General features: G+C 40.2%; 1 pseudogene across 1 annotated transcript; it reads left to right on the top strand.

Annotated features, from left to right (window-relative positions):
- The first annotated feature begins 705 nt into the window (after positions 1-705).
- LOC307227340 (solute carrier family 23 member 1-like) lies at positions 706-8621 on the top strand (annotated as a pseudogene). Its single transcript has 10 exons — positions 706-837; positions 1087-1244; positions 4152-4311; positions 5666-5847; positions 6317-6437; positions 6566-6722; positions 6855-7107; positions 7947-8114; positions 8314-8422; positions 8602-8621. The product of its transcript is annotated as a solute carrier family 23 member 1-like (transcript).
- Positions 8622-12247: the final 3626 nt, after the last annotated feature.

Raw genomic sequence — 12247 nt, 5'->3', positions numbered from 1 at the left:
AAGATTCAAACCTTTTGTACATTTACAACCCACACCATACTGAGGGCTAGAAAAAGTGTGGGGAGAAAAAAAATCTAAAAACCTTATCATACCTTATCTTTAAAAATCGTCCAAACGCAGCATTCATGGTGAACTGAAAACTACCAATGGCATTAAAAAAGTAGAGGACAGATTCGGTATATCTGAATGTATCGTCACCTCACATCTCATAATATCGAGAAGTGTGTCTCATTTGAAGTGTGGTGGAAAAATGACCGACTACGACCGCATGATCATATTTAGCTTGAAATCAAATCTGTTTTGATCTCTACTGGTTTGTTGATGCTATTGTACCAGAGGGTCAAAGAGATTGGAGTGTGGCCAGGGGGGGTCACTGGAAGTGTTATCATGAGGTGTTATCAGGGTTTGCTTTACGACCCCTGCTGGGCATTGTCTTTTCAGCCCAAGGAACCATTTGACCAGTCATTAACTGACCTCAGATAAGATTAGAATTCCCCTGGCATTCCTCTGAATTCCTCAGACGCCTTCTCTTGAGCTCAATAACGGTATTCTTACTTATTCTCACCGAGATTGGAGGTTCATTTATGAAAGTAGTAAGTGTGAATTTCCACCACAGAAGTTATAATAATTACAGTATTTAATTTGACATCATTTCATTTCATAATTTTGCATTTAAAGTATATTCTGAAACTTCTGAAAATCCAGATGGAGGAGAGTGGTGTTTTTCCTCCGAATGGAGAAGATAGGAAGGTCCCGGTGGAGGATGACACGAACAAGCTGGTCTACTGTGTGACCGACGTCCCGTCCTGATACCTCAGTGTCCTGCTGGCCGTCCAGGTCAGTGCATCACCATGGACATACAAATATTTACAGATCGGATGATTTTGTTTTTGGTACCTAAGTTCTTTGTAAGTTTTAAGCAACAAACTTATTTTACACTAAAGACATTAAAATGTAATATTCACTTTCATTTTAAGTGCGTGCTGAGGCTATTTTACCTAGTATTGCAACCAGCTAAGTGCTTTTTGTGTCTTATCTAAAAAGATAGAAAAAATCTTCCAATTCTTCTCATCACTCCTTCCCCAGCATTACCTGGCGGCGTTTGGTGGAATCATCTCCATTCCCCTCATCCTCTCTGAGAAGTTCTGCCTGCAGCATGACGGCCTGATCCAGAGTCGGCTGATGAGCATCATTTTCTTTGTTTCGGGCATCTGCACCCTGCTGCAGGTCACCTTGGGCGTGAGGTACAGTAGGTATGAGGTCACTTGAGTTAGGTCTGCAGTCTCTTGAGGTAGGTCTGAGGTCCGTTGAGGTATGTCTCAGGTCCGTTGAGGTATGTCTGAGGGTCTGTTGAGGTAGGTCTGAGACAGGTTTGAGGTCTCTAGAGGTAGATCTGAGGTCTGTTGAGGTAGGACTGAGGTCTGTTGATGTAGTTCGAGGTCGGTTTGTAGTCTGTTAAGGTTGATCTGAAGTCCTTTGGCGTAGGTCTGATTGTCTCCTGGAGAAGGTCTGATGGTCTGTTGAGAAAAGGCCTGAGATATGTTGCGGTAGGTCTGAGGTATGTTGAGGTAGGTCTGAGGTATGTTGAGGTAGGTGTGAGGTCTAGTGAGGTATGTTTTAGGTCTCTTGATGTTGACCCCATGGCCTGTTGAGCTCTGATGGTCTGTTATGGTAGGTCTGAGGCAGGTTTGAGGTCTCTTGAAGTAGGTCTGAGGTCCGTTGAGGTATGTCTGAGGGTCTGTTGAGGTCTGAGGGTCTGTTGAGGTAGGTCTGAGGCAGGTTTGAAGTCTCTAGCGGTAGATCTGAGGTCTGTTGAGGTAGGACTGAGGTCTGTTGGTGTAGTTCGAGGTCGGTTTGTGGTCTGTTGAGGTTGATCTGATGTCCTTTGGGGTAGGTCTGATTGTCTACTAGAGTAGGTCTGATGGTCTGTTGAGAAAAGGCCTGAGATATGTTGCGGTAGGTCTGAGGTCTGTTGAGGTTGGTCTGAGGTCTGTTGAGTTCGATCTGAGGTCCATTGGGGTGGGTCTGATTGTCTATTTAGGTAGGTATGATGGTCTGTTGAGATAGGTCTGAGGTAGGTCTGAGGTCTGTTGAGATAGATGTGAGGTCTAGGAATTTGAGAAATTATCTACACTAGTCATCCCGCAGTTTTGAAGCCACATAGACACAAAATTCATCAAAATGACCAGCTCGATCCTGGCGAGTGTTCTCTAACCTTGTGGAAGGTTTATTATTATTATTATTATTATTATTATTATTATTATTATTATTATTATTCCTTCATTGATAAAGATTAACTATCATTGAGATGAAGATCTCTTTTGTTAAGAGAGACCTGTTTTGTAATTTAAAAAAGGTTGATTTTTCAAATCTCCTTTACAGGGTTATGTATGTAACATTTTCTAGACTTATTAAGTATGAAATGGAACAGAAAAATGTTATTTAATGCCATCAATAGCCTAAGGCTTATTATATATTATGTCAGGATAGTGTAGGGAGTCATTTTAATCTTTTTATGATCTACTTTTGCTTCTACACAATATAGACTATATACTTTCTGCTGATAAAAAAAATAAAGAGCACGGTAAAACTATATGGCTACTATTTTTTATATAAATAATTTACAGATTTATGGAATTACAATTTCCATATTGAATTAAATATTATATACAATTATACATTGTAAAATTGTACGCTACATTCAAACTTATTGTTCGTCTTTATGAACGTCTATTCCCTTGTTGTATCTGTTAAAGATTATTCCAAGAAGTGAAACACTTGTTTTTTATTAGCCTTTTAACCTAAGTCATAACACAATCTTTGTTGGTTTTTAATGTTGTGATCCTCTGACTTCCAAGTTGTGTGATTGTGTGATCTAACCACGTTAGATCATAATCTGTTGGAGTGGATGTTAAGTGCATATTTACAAGAACCTATGTTGCAATGTTTGCAACTGCTTTTCAGGGAATAATCAACCTGTAACCTTGCACTGTCACCTTTAATCCATGTTTTTCTTTGTCCATTTTAAGATTTTTATTCCTAAGTGTGTAGTACGAGTGTGAGAGACCAAGCTGTGAGACACAGGAGTTGCAGGTGGTTTGAGGCAAAAGTAGGATTAATTGACCAAATAAATATAATCAGCTTAGGAGGGTTGCAAAACAAGTGCAGGGGGAAACTTAAAAAAATTGACTTAAGTGATAAATTATGAAATGATAAAACAAAAAAAAGAGGTCAAAAGAACTTAAACAGGAGTTAACATAAAGACAACTGGACACACCAAACCGACCTGACCAAATAAAACAGGAGGGAACATATATAGGGACATGGCCAAACCAAAAAGACATGAGGGGTGAAAGAAATATCAGAAACAAAAATGATTAACTCTAAATATTATTAATCAAGGGGCTAAATAATACAAGCGCACATGTTTAAATAACTGCAAAATAAATACAAAAACACTCATCTCTAAAAAAAAATATCATTAAAGGAAATACAAAATAAACCATGCCCCTGGGAGGTTAACCGCAGGTTAAGCCCTGCAACTGCGGAGTTTTTGTCCTTCCTCCCAGCAGCGTGAAGAAACTGAAATCCCGGCAATAAAATATGCGTCATACGAAACAAAACCTATGTGTCATTATAATGTGTTTTAACTTTGTATGGGTATTATGAATGTAGGGTGTAAAAAGATCAATTTTCAAACAAACATTGGGAAAACAAACTGTATGGGCGTGGGAGCGTCCATCCATACCAGTCATACAGAGATTATTCATGTGTTTGAGTCTTAAAGACCAAAGTGGGTGTGGGGTTGAGTCCTGCCATGATTAAGTGTGTTGGTCTATTTTAAATTGCACTTTTACCTGTTAACTGTTTTTAGCTTTTTATTTCTTTGTTTGTATTCTTCTTTGCATTTTTAATCATGTATTCTATAATATCCAATGTCTTATGTAAAGGGATAACTTGCCCTTTTGTATGAAAACAAAATAAACTTGCCTTGCCCTTTTTGTGAAAGAAATCTCATCTATTTGTCCTCAACAAGTTAAGTCAGTGTGGTGAAAAACAGTGTTTTGCCATCAAATGAAAGCGATTTTGTTCTGTCTCTCTCTCTCTCTCTCTCTCTCTCTCTCTCTCTCGCTCTCACACACTTTCTGTAGGCTTCGGATCCTCCAGGGGGGTACATTTGCCTTGCTGGCCCCATCGCTGGCCATGTTGTCCACCCCACAGTGGGAGTGTCCGGCTTGAAAGCACAACGCCAGCCTGGTCAACACCTCGTTCCCCGTCTTCATAGAGGTGTGGCAGACCCGCTTGAGAACCTTTTTACTTTACTTAGCTACATATAGCCCCAAAAAAGTAGTTTTATCCCGTATGTTTCCCCTGAACACCTTAGTTACTCAGCAAGTAGAAACCGTCTCTATATATATTTTTTTTAATTTTATATATATTTTTATTAGTAGTATTTTATTTGTTTGTTTGGATTTTAAAAATAAAAGGAGAGAAAAAAAGAAACAAAATACTCCCAAGCCTATGTTCAGAGTTCTCATCTTTAGAAGAATCTTTTGTCCAAAGCCACTTACAATTATTCATTCACTGACGGATGCAGCCATCAGGAACAGTTTAGGTTAAGTGTATTGCTCAATGACACTTCAGCACAATAGCAGGAGAAGCCGGGGACGTGAACCACCAACCTTTGGATTACTAGATGAACCCCTCTACCCCCTGATCTACTTCCCCCAGAGTTGCCAGGTCTGCGGTTTATCCGCACCAGGCAACCCTGCCTGTGTTAAAAACATTTTAAAGTTTAATTTTGGTGGCATTGCTTCTGAAAAAGCACAGGCATGTCCCAGAGAGCCACAACTAAAGAAACGCGTCGGAGCGCCACGCCCATGGTGACAGCCTCCTGATGATGCCCCACCTGCACCTGCACCTGCTGTGACTGATGGAGACCCACACCACCACATGGCCATATTTACAACAATTTTTTTCTCATGTCAGAGTGAAAAATGCGTCTTACAGAATTAAGAGCCTCTTATGCTTACCGAAAAATACGGAAATATTGGCAACCAGAAAATAGAGGCAGGGCAAAAAAAACTCAGCTCATAACAAAAAAGGTGAGCCTTTCTTTCCTCCACAGCATTTAGTTTTACTTTTGATACTATACTTCAGTACATTTAATACCATATAATTACTTTTGATACTTAAGTCCCATTAACATCATAGTGAGTGACTTCCACATTTACCAGAGTAGCTTTTTAATAAGATATCCCTCCTTTTACTAAAGTGTGGCTTTCCAGTACTTTTTCCACGACTGCAATAAACCCCCCGTACTTTCTGATGATGACCTGGGAACCCACCTCACAGGCGGAATACACCAGAATATAATGTGAGGCAGGAAATAAGGGATGTGAAAACAGGAAAGAAGAAGCGGTTGCCCCTGCCAACAGTCATTTTTAACAGATAGCGGTTACTATTCAGAAATAACCGACCCCCTCAGAATGGAGTATTCGACAGAGTCATGTAATAAAACACCCCTAAACAACTAATTATCACCCGTGCAATGAAATTTTCAGCTCACTAAGCAACCAGAGACCTTTACTGCTGTAATTATTTGCTGTCACATTACACTGAGAAATGACACTGTGTGAACACAATCTATCTGTTGCATCCTCAGCTGCAGGGATCCATCATGTTGGGCTCTGTCTTCCAGATACTGGTCGGCTCCACTGGTCTTATTGGTTTTCTAATGCGCTTCATTGGCCCTTTGACCATCGCCCCGACCATTTCTCTCATAGGCCTGTCTCTGTACGTTGCACTTGGAGTGAAGGCTGGCAACCATTGTGAGATTCCTGCCATGTGGGTGACCCTTTTGATTGTATTGTGTATTTGTTATATTATTCCGAGTCAAAATAAGGAGTATCAGGCTACTAATTAGATCGGCGCTAACATAACACCAATTTAGAACTAGGAAGTATTCACACACCTGTCTGGCCTTTCAGCGGGGGTGGTTGAGAAACACATGGAAAATAGTCTCATAAAAATGGAAGAGCTCCATGTGAGGCTCCTTGCAAAAACACTGCACTTTCTTTGTTTTGTGTCAATGTTTTGGTCCCAAAGGGGCCTTCATCAAAACATAGGAACCCGAACCCTACGTTCTGATGAGGGCCTCTTTGGGGCCTTAAGGCAATGTGGTGTGGATTTAATTTCATTAATTTTTCTGAGTCCGGGGAAATGAACATGAGCTTATTCTTAAACAAGTAGCTTATGTACAGCAGGCGGCTCATGCCCTTTTGTGTTTAATTCATTGTCACTTTCCTCAACACAGGACATTGGTTTTGATTATCCTGTTCTCCCAGTACCTCTCTCACATACCAGTTCCTAGCCCTGTATACAACAAGACCAAGAAACTGCACACCTCAAAGATCTATATCTTCCAAATGATCCCTGTACGTGTACCAGAAATTAGGTACCCCCTAGTTACAATTAATTCTGAATCCATACACAGTATTGTTAAGTTATTGGTGCCAAATAGGTTAAAAATTATTGGGAAATAAATACAAGGCGTGGTCTATAGGTTCTTCTAGGTATGCTTATTTCGTGGCTGGTATGCTACCTTCTAACCATCTATGAGGTCCTACCATCTGATCCAGACCAGTATGGTCACCTTGCACGAACAGATGTGAAGGGAGATGATGTCAGCCAGGCCTCCTGGTTCACCTTTCCCTGTCCTGGTAGGAGCCTTGGATAACTATCAACAAATTCCATTCATTTTGAGTTTTCTGTTAAGTACTATTGGTCCTTTGCCATGTCTACAACCCAGTACATTATACAATTAGTGACAAAGCTTTTGTCTCCCCGTTCAGGTCAATGGGACATACCAACTGTGAGCCTGGCAGGGGTGGTTGGCATCATCACTGGCATCATTTTCAGTATGATTGAATCTGTGGGGGACTACCATACCTGTGCCAGGCTGTCAGGGGCCCTGCCGCCACCGAAGCATGCTATCAACAGGGGGATCGCCATCGAGGGGATTGGGGTCTGCTGGCTGGTGCCTGGGGGACTGGGAATGGTACAACCTAATTTAGCAAGAATATCGGAGCTCTGGGCATCACAAAGGTGAGATATTTACTATATATATATATATATATATATATATATATATATATAGTATATATAACTGCACGTTATTAATATTATAAACAAATTTCACCGTGCTACTGCTCCCACAAATTTTGAACCACATAAATGTAAAAGATATCAAAACAAGCACACCCAATTCGAAGGGCGTGCTATAACTTTGCGGAGGATTTTGGCCAGTGGTTTATGAAATATTCCACTTTTGCGCCAAAATGTTGCCCAACAGAAAAATAGAATGCAGCTGAGACACACATTTATAACTTGCAACAGCTCCAATAGTTTTTCAAACAGACACACATATTTATACATCAAAATGCAGGCAATTATGTCCCCTTTTCCACAAGACAAACATCTAGCCGATAGAAGTTGCAGTTTTTGAGCAGTTACAAATTTTGACCAAGAGGTTTCTGGAAAAATAGGGTGTGAAAAGAAATGCAGTTCTAGAGACACGTGTAAATATATTATATACTTACATACACACACGAATGGCCACACAGGGCCAGAACATGTTCACAATATCTCCAGGAATGATCTATTTATTATTATTATTATTATTATTATTATTATTATTATTATTATTATTATTTCCTTTATTTATATAGATAAAGAGACCAGGATCTATTTTGCAAAGGAGACCGGTTCTCATGAAAACATACATACTCACAATGTAGTTGTGAGTATGTATTGAGATGGATTGTTATCATCTGCATTGGCTAAAATCCTCAAGGATGTTATCGTTATGTTAGATTGTCTTCACACAATGATCAATGCTGATTGACCACTTTGAATAACCATGTTGGCAGCAGAACAGTGAACAGCATCATCAAACAGCATCATCAAAACTCAGTGGAGTTTTGATGATGCTGGTGGGGGCTCTGGGCAAAATAGGAGCCACCATCTTCACCACCATCCCCACCCCCATCATCGGAGGCATGTTCCTGGTCATGTTTGGGGTCATAACTGCAGCTGGAATTTGCAATTTACAGGTGACTAACTTTAAGATAAGTACAAAGCTTTGAGATTACTTTAATTGCACCGTTCTGTCACCTCTCTGCCGCAGTAACACCTGAATCTCTCTGGACGGAAAGTTTTATCTTGTCTTAATTTTAAGAGATTTGATCTCTACAGTTCTCTGTACAAGGTTTTATTGACTTTGGAGCTTCTCCGCTGCATCTTATTGTGCAGTTTGTAGATATGAACTCCACTAGGAATGTCTTCATGTTTGGATTCTCCATGTTCTCTGCACTTGTCATTCCAAACTGGATACAGAAGAATCCTGAATACTTAGTGACAGGTAGGATGGACAAAGAAGACAGTATCCCACCCTGGTACTGGACTTGACGTGTTCTAATAACATCTCCATAATATACATATTGTAAAGGTGTTCCTAAAAATCATAGAGCATTTTATGTAATGAGCATATTAAAATGGAAAAGTAAAAAAATGCACATTTCTTGGGGTCGTGACTCCCAGGACTCCCAGGGGGAGCCTGAGCAAGATTTTAGGGAAGAGGCGCACAGAAAACCATAGCTTTCCACTTGGTTAAACATTGTCAAGCTGCCAACCTGGGAGTTAATGCCGATGTGAGGGAATTACATTTAAATGACTTTCCCATTTTGTTGACTTCATTGTTCTGTTGTTTGTTTGTTTTTATGTTAGGCCAGTGGTGATTGTCCCCCTCTTCAGGTTGGGAAATGGAACTCCACTTGCACATTAACTCTGTTGCGCTAAAGATTTGAAAACAGATTATAAAACAAATTCAAATAAAAAATCTCATTGAAATATACCTTTATATTAAATCACACTGTTCTGCTCTTGGCTGGAAACATGAGTCACAGAGGAATCAGTGGGAACATCTCTTTCTATTATTTCAAAGGAAATTAAACTGGGCCAGAAAATTAATTAATATGCAGGCAGCTGTGTGTGTGTGTGTGTGTGTGTGTGTGTGTTGTGTGTGTGTGTGTGTGTGTGTGTGTGTGTGTGTGTGTGTGTGTGTGTGTGTGTGTGTGTGTGTGTGTGTGTGTGTGTGTGTGTGTGTGTGTGTGTGTGTGTGTGTGTGTGTGTGAGTGACACACAGGTATGATATGAATTGAGACTTTGATGTGAGGATGTGACTGTCTTTTAATCTAATGCTGGATTACTAAAGCCAGCTTCACACCGAATGCGTAATCACATCCGACAGTAGGACCCCCCCCCCCCCCACACACCCCCTCCTTTTATGGTGCTTGCAAAGTGTGAAAAGAAAATACACAAAAGTCACTCATGCAAAAAGAGATTTATTGATAGTGAATATGGTGACATCCAACCTTAACGTTAATAACGTCCTGATTCATTATTAAGCAGGCTTGAAGCTGGCTTCACACCAAAAACAACTTACAGGTCAAATGAGTCAAACTGTCTCCAAATATTGTATTTCTTTTCAAATTATAACCCACTTGCTGAATAATTTACAGTGTGTGTCTACAGTAACTCACTTTTTAAAATAATATATCAAGTCCACCCCCGGCCTCCAGCTGCCCCAGAAAGCCAGGGTTTTATTTTCAGCTTCTGTTGGAGGTTGAGGGTATTTGATGTCAGTGGTGCAGAGCTCACAGAAATCTCTCTTGTGCCGCCTCCGATAAAATGAGTTTTTTTGTGCATCAAGCCCGGAGAAAAGGGTGAATCAACTGAATATGAGTGAATAAACGTTTTTTGACAGATTCCTTGCCTGTTTTCCCCAAAGTAGATTAGAATTTAACTGGACCGACACAAAATGCGCCAAAACCTTACCATCATCGTCATGTTTAGAAAATATTTGTAGATAAACTAAAGATAAGGGCAACAAAATATTTTTATTTTGTTGAGGTTAAAACATTATTATGATAAATTTAAACACCAGCCTGTGCCACACAAACCTTCTCCTACCCCCTTATCTTTCTGTTGATTCAAGTTACTTTATGCACATATATAGACAGGTTTTTAAAGCACAGGCTCTGGAGAGGGACTTTCAGGTTTTTCCCAAATTTCGCGGCCACTGTCTCTTCCACGGAGGCCGCCATGTTGCACCGCCATGGGGAGGGGGGTTCAGTTGGTTGCGAGCTGCAACCTCACCACTAGATGCCACTAAATTCGACACACTGCACCTTTAAACACAGCTGCTCATTGGACGTGTACCAAGTCTTCTGCTGTCATGGGGGGTGAACTCTTCCGAGGCACATAGAGTGAAGTGGTTGGAGTTTGAGCGGAAGTGGGGGGGGGGGGGGTCAGCTGTTGGTGACACCCCCCACTTCAACAGCTGACCCCCACGTGGTGCCCCCAGGGGTGCTTACACCATCGGAAAGCTGAGACCCTAATGAATCATTTAAGCAGCTTGACACTGTATGTCAATCTTTTCTATAAATTACAAAATATGCATTATATTTGTAATTGCGCCTAATAGAAGTATTAATATTTTAGGTATAAAGGGGTTTTAAACATTATACTCATGCCAAATGATGGCCATTCCCATGCTCAGTGATGTGTGATTAGTTGCTGCACCAAGTTGTGGGTTGATACCATTAATTACACCGCTTTGGTCCACTTTCTAGCCATTTACCTCTTGGGAATGGCGGAAAAGGGTCAAGCCCTCCAAAAGGCCACCTGAAGACCTCATGACCTTAAAAAAAACTCTTAATGCTGTGATGCAGTATCAATAACTTTTGAAAATTGGAGATTTGTGCGTTTTTGACGATTGGATGACAAGCACTATTTTCTGAAAAGGGTTCAGGAAAACCCACTTATTTTCAATGGACATGCCATACCTTTTCTGAATGGGCTAGGTGTCTAGATTCTGGGTCTAGAGTTTCATGAGGCTGTGATTATCCTGAAGGTCACAATAGGTCATTTTATACAGTCATGTCAAGTTTGCTGTCATCACATTGAAATGGTTAATATAAGGCCATATTTCATCACACATGAATGCAATTGGGCTTTTTGGATTCACAAGAGTCTCTGCTTTGTAGCCATACCCCATTTCTACAATTCCATGACTGTTTCGGTACCACAGTGTGCCGAAATATGGAAAAGAAACAAAGGCGAAAATAACATATTTTCACTGCATGCAGAACACAGACCTGACCTAAGCTCTATCTATCTATTGTCTATCTGTCTGTCTGTCTGTCTGTCTGTCTGTCTTTCTATCCATGGTCTATCTATCGTCTGCCTGTCTGTCTGTCTATCCATCTAACCCTCTTTCCTTCCATCTATCTATCGCTCTGTCTGTCTGTCTGTCTGTCTGCTCATTCTGTCTGTCGATTCATCATCTATTTCAGATCTCTATTTTATACGTACATTTCATCTCCTTGTGATCTAATCCCATCATCCAATGCTTTTCCGTTCATTGTTAATTTATTTCGGCCTCATGTTTCTTTTCCAGAATTCCACTCGAACAGGTGAGGGCGCTGCTGGAAAACCTTTAATACAAGCCGTCCGTCCCCCCGTCCCGTCCTCTTCAACCTCGATGTCCAACACATGCATCCCATCCCATGTCTGTTGTTTGTAATCAAGTTATCTCACAAAAAAGCCATCGAAAAATGTTTTGTTAAGCCATCCTCAGCCATGACATGTTATCTCGACTTAAACACACTCTAATTTCAAATACATCATTTCTTAACACAGCCACGAACAACATTCGAAGAACACGCGTGGACTCACACCTGCATTTCGAGTTGTCACAAACAAAATGACTGAGATGATTTAAAGAAGGAGCACCTCAGATGTACAATAATGAGTTGCGTACACTTGAGGGTTGTATTTTGTTTTTTTTATGTAATCAAATATGATCAAAATCGAATTAATCAAAAATGCAAATGTACACATTTAATACACATAGTATATTAATAATAATCATATAGTTGTATGATATACTGTATTTGTATAATTGTACCATTAAATGTATCCCTTTACATAAATCTTCAGAGGGCTTTTAAATGATATATTTAATTTATTTAAAGCGTTTTTTTGGATTGAGAGAGTTCAGAGATTTGAAGTTCAATTTATTAAAAAAAAAAGGGGGAAAGTTATTTTTCTTTTGTGCTGGTGCCGTCCCCGACCTGGTGGTCGTGACGTCACGTAGTAAACAACCCCCCCCCCCTGCTGCTCC

Source organism: Zeus faber (assembly GCF_960531495.2).
Source record: "Zeus faber genome assembly, chromosome: 2".
Lineage (NCBI taxonomy): Eukaryota > Metazoa > Chordata > Actinopteri > Zeiformes > Zeidae > Zeus > Zeus faber.
Note: the sequence above shows the minus strand (reverse complement) of the source record. Positions and strands in the feature narration are given on the sequence as shown.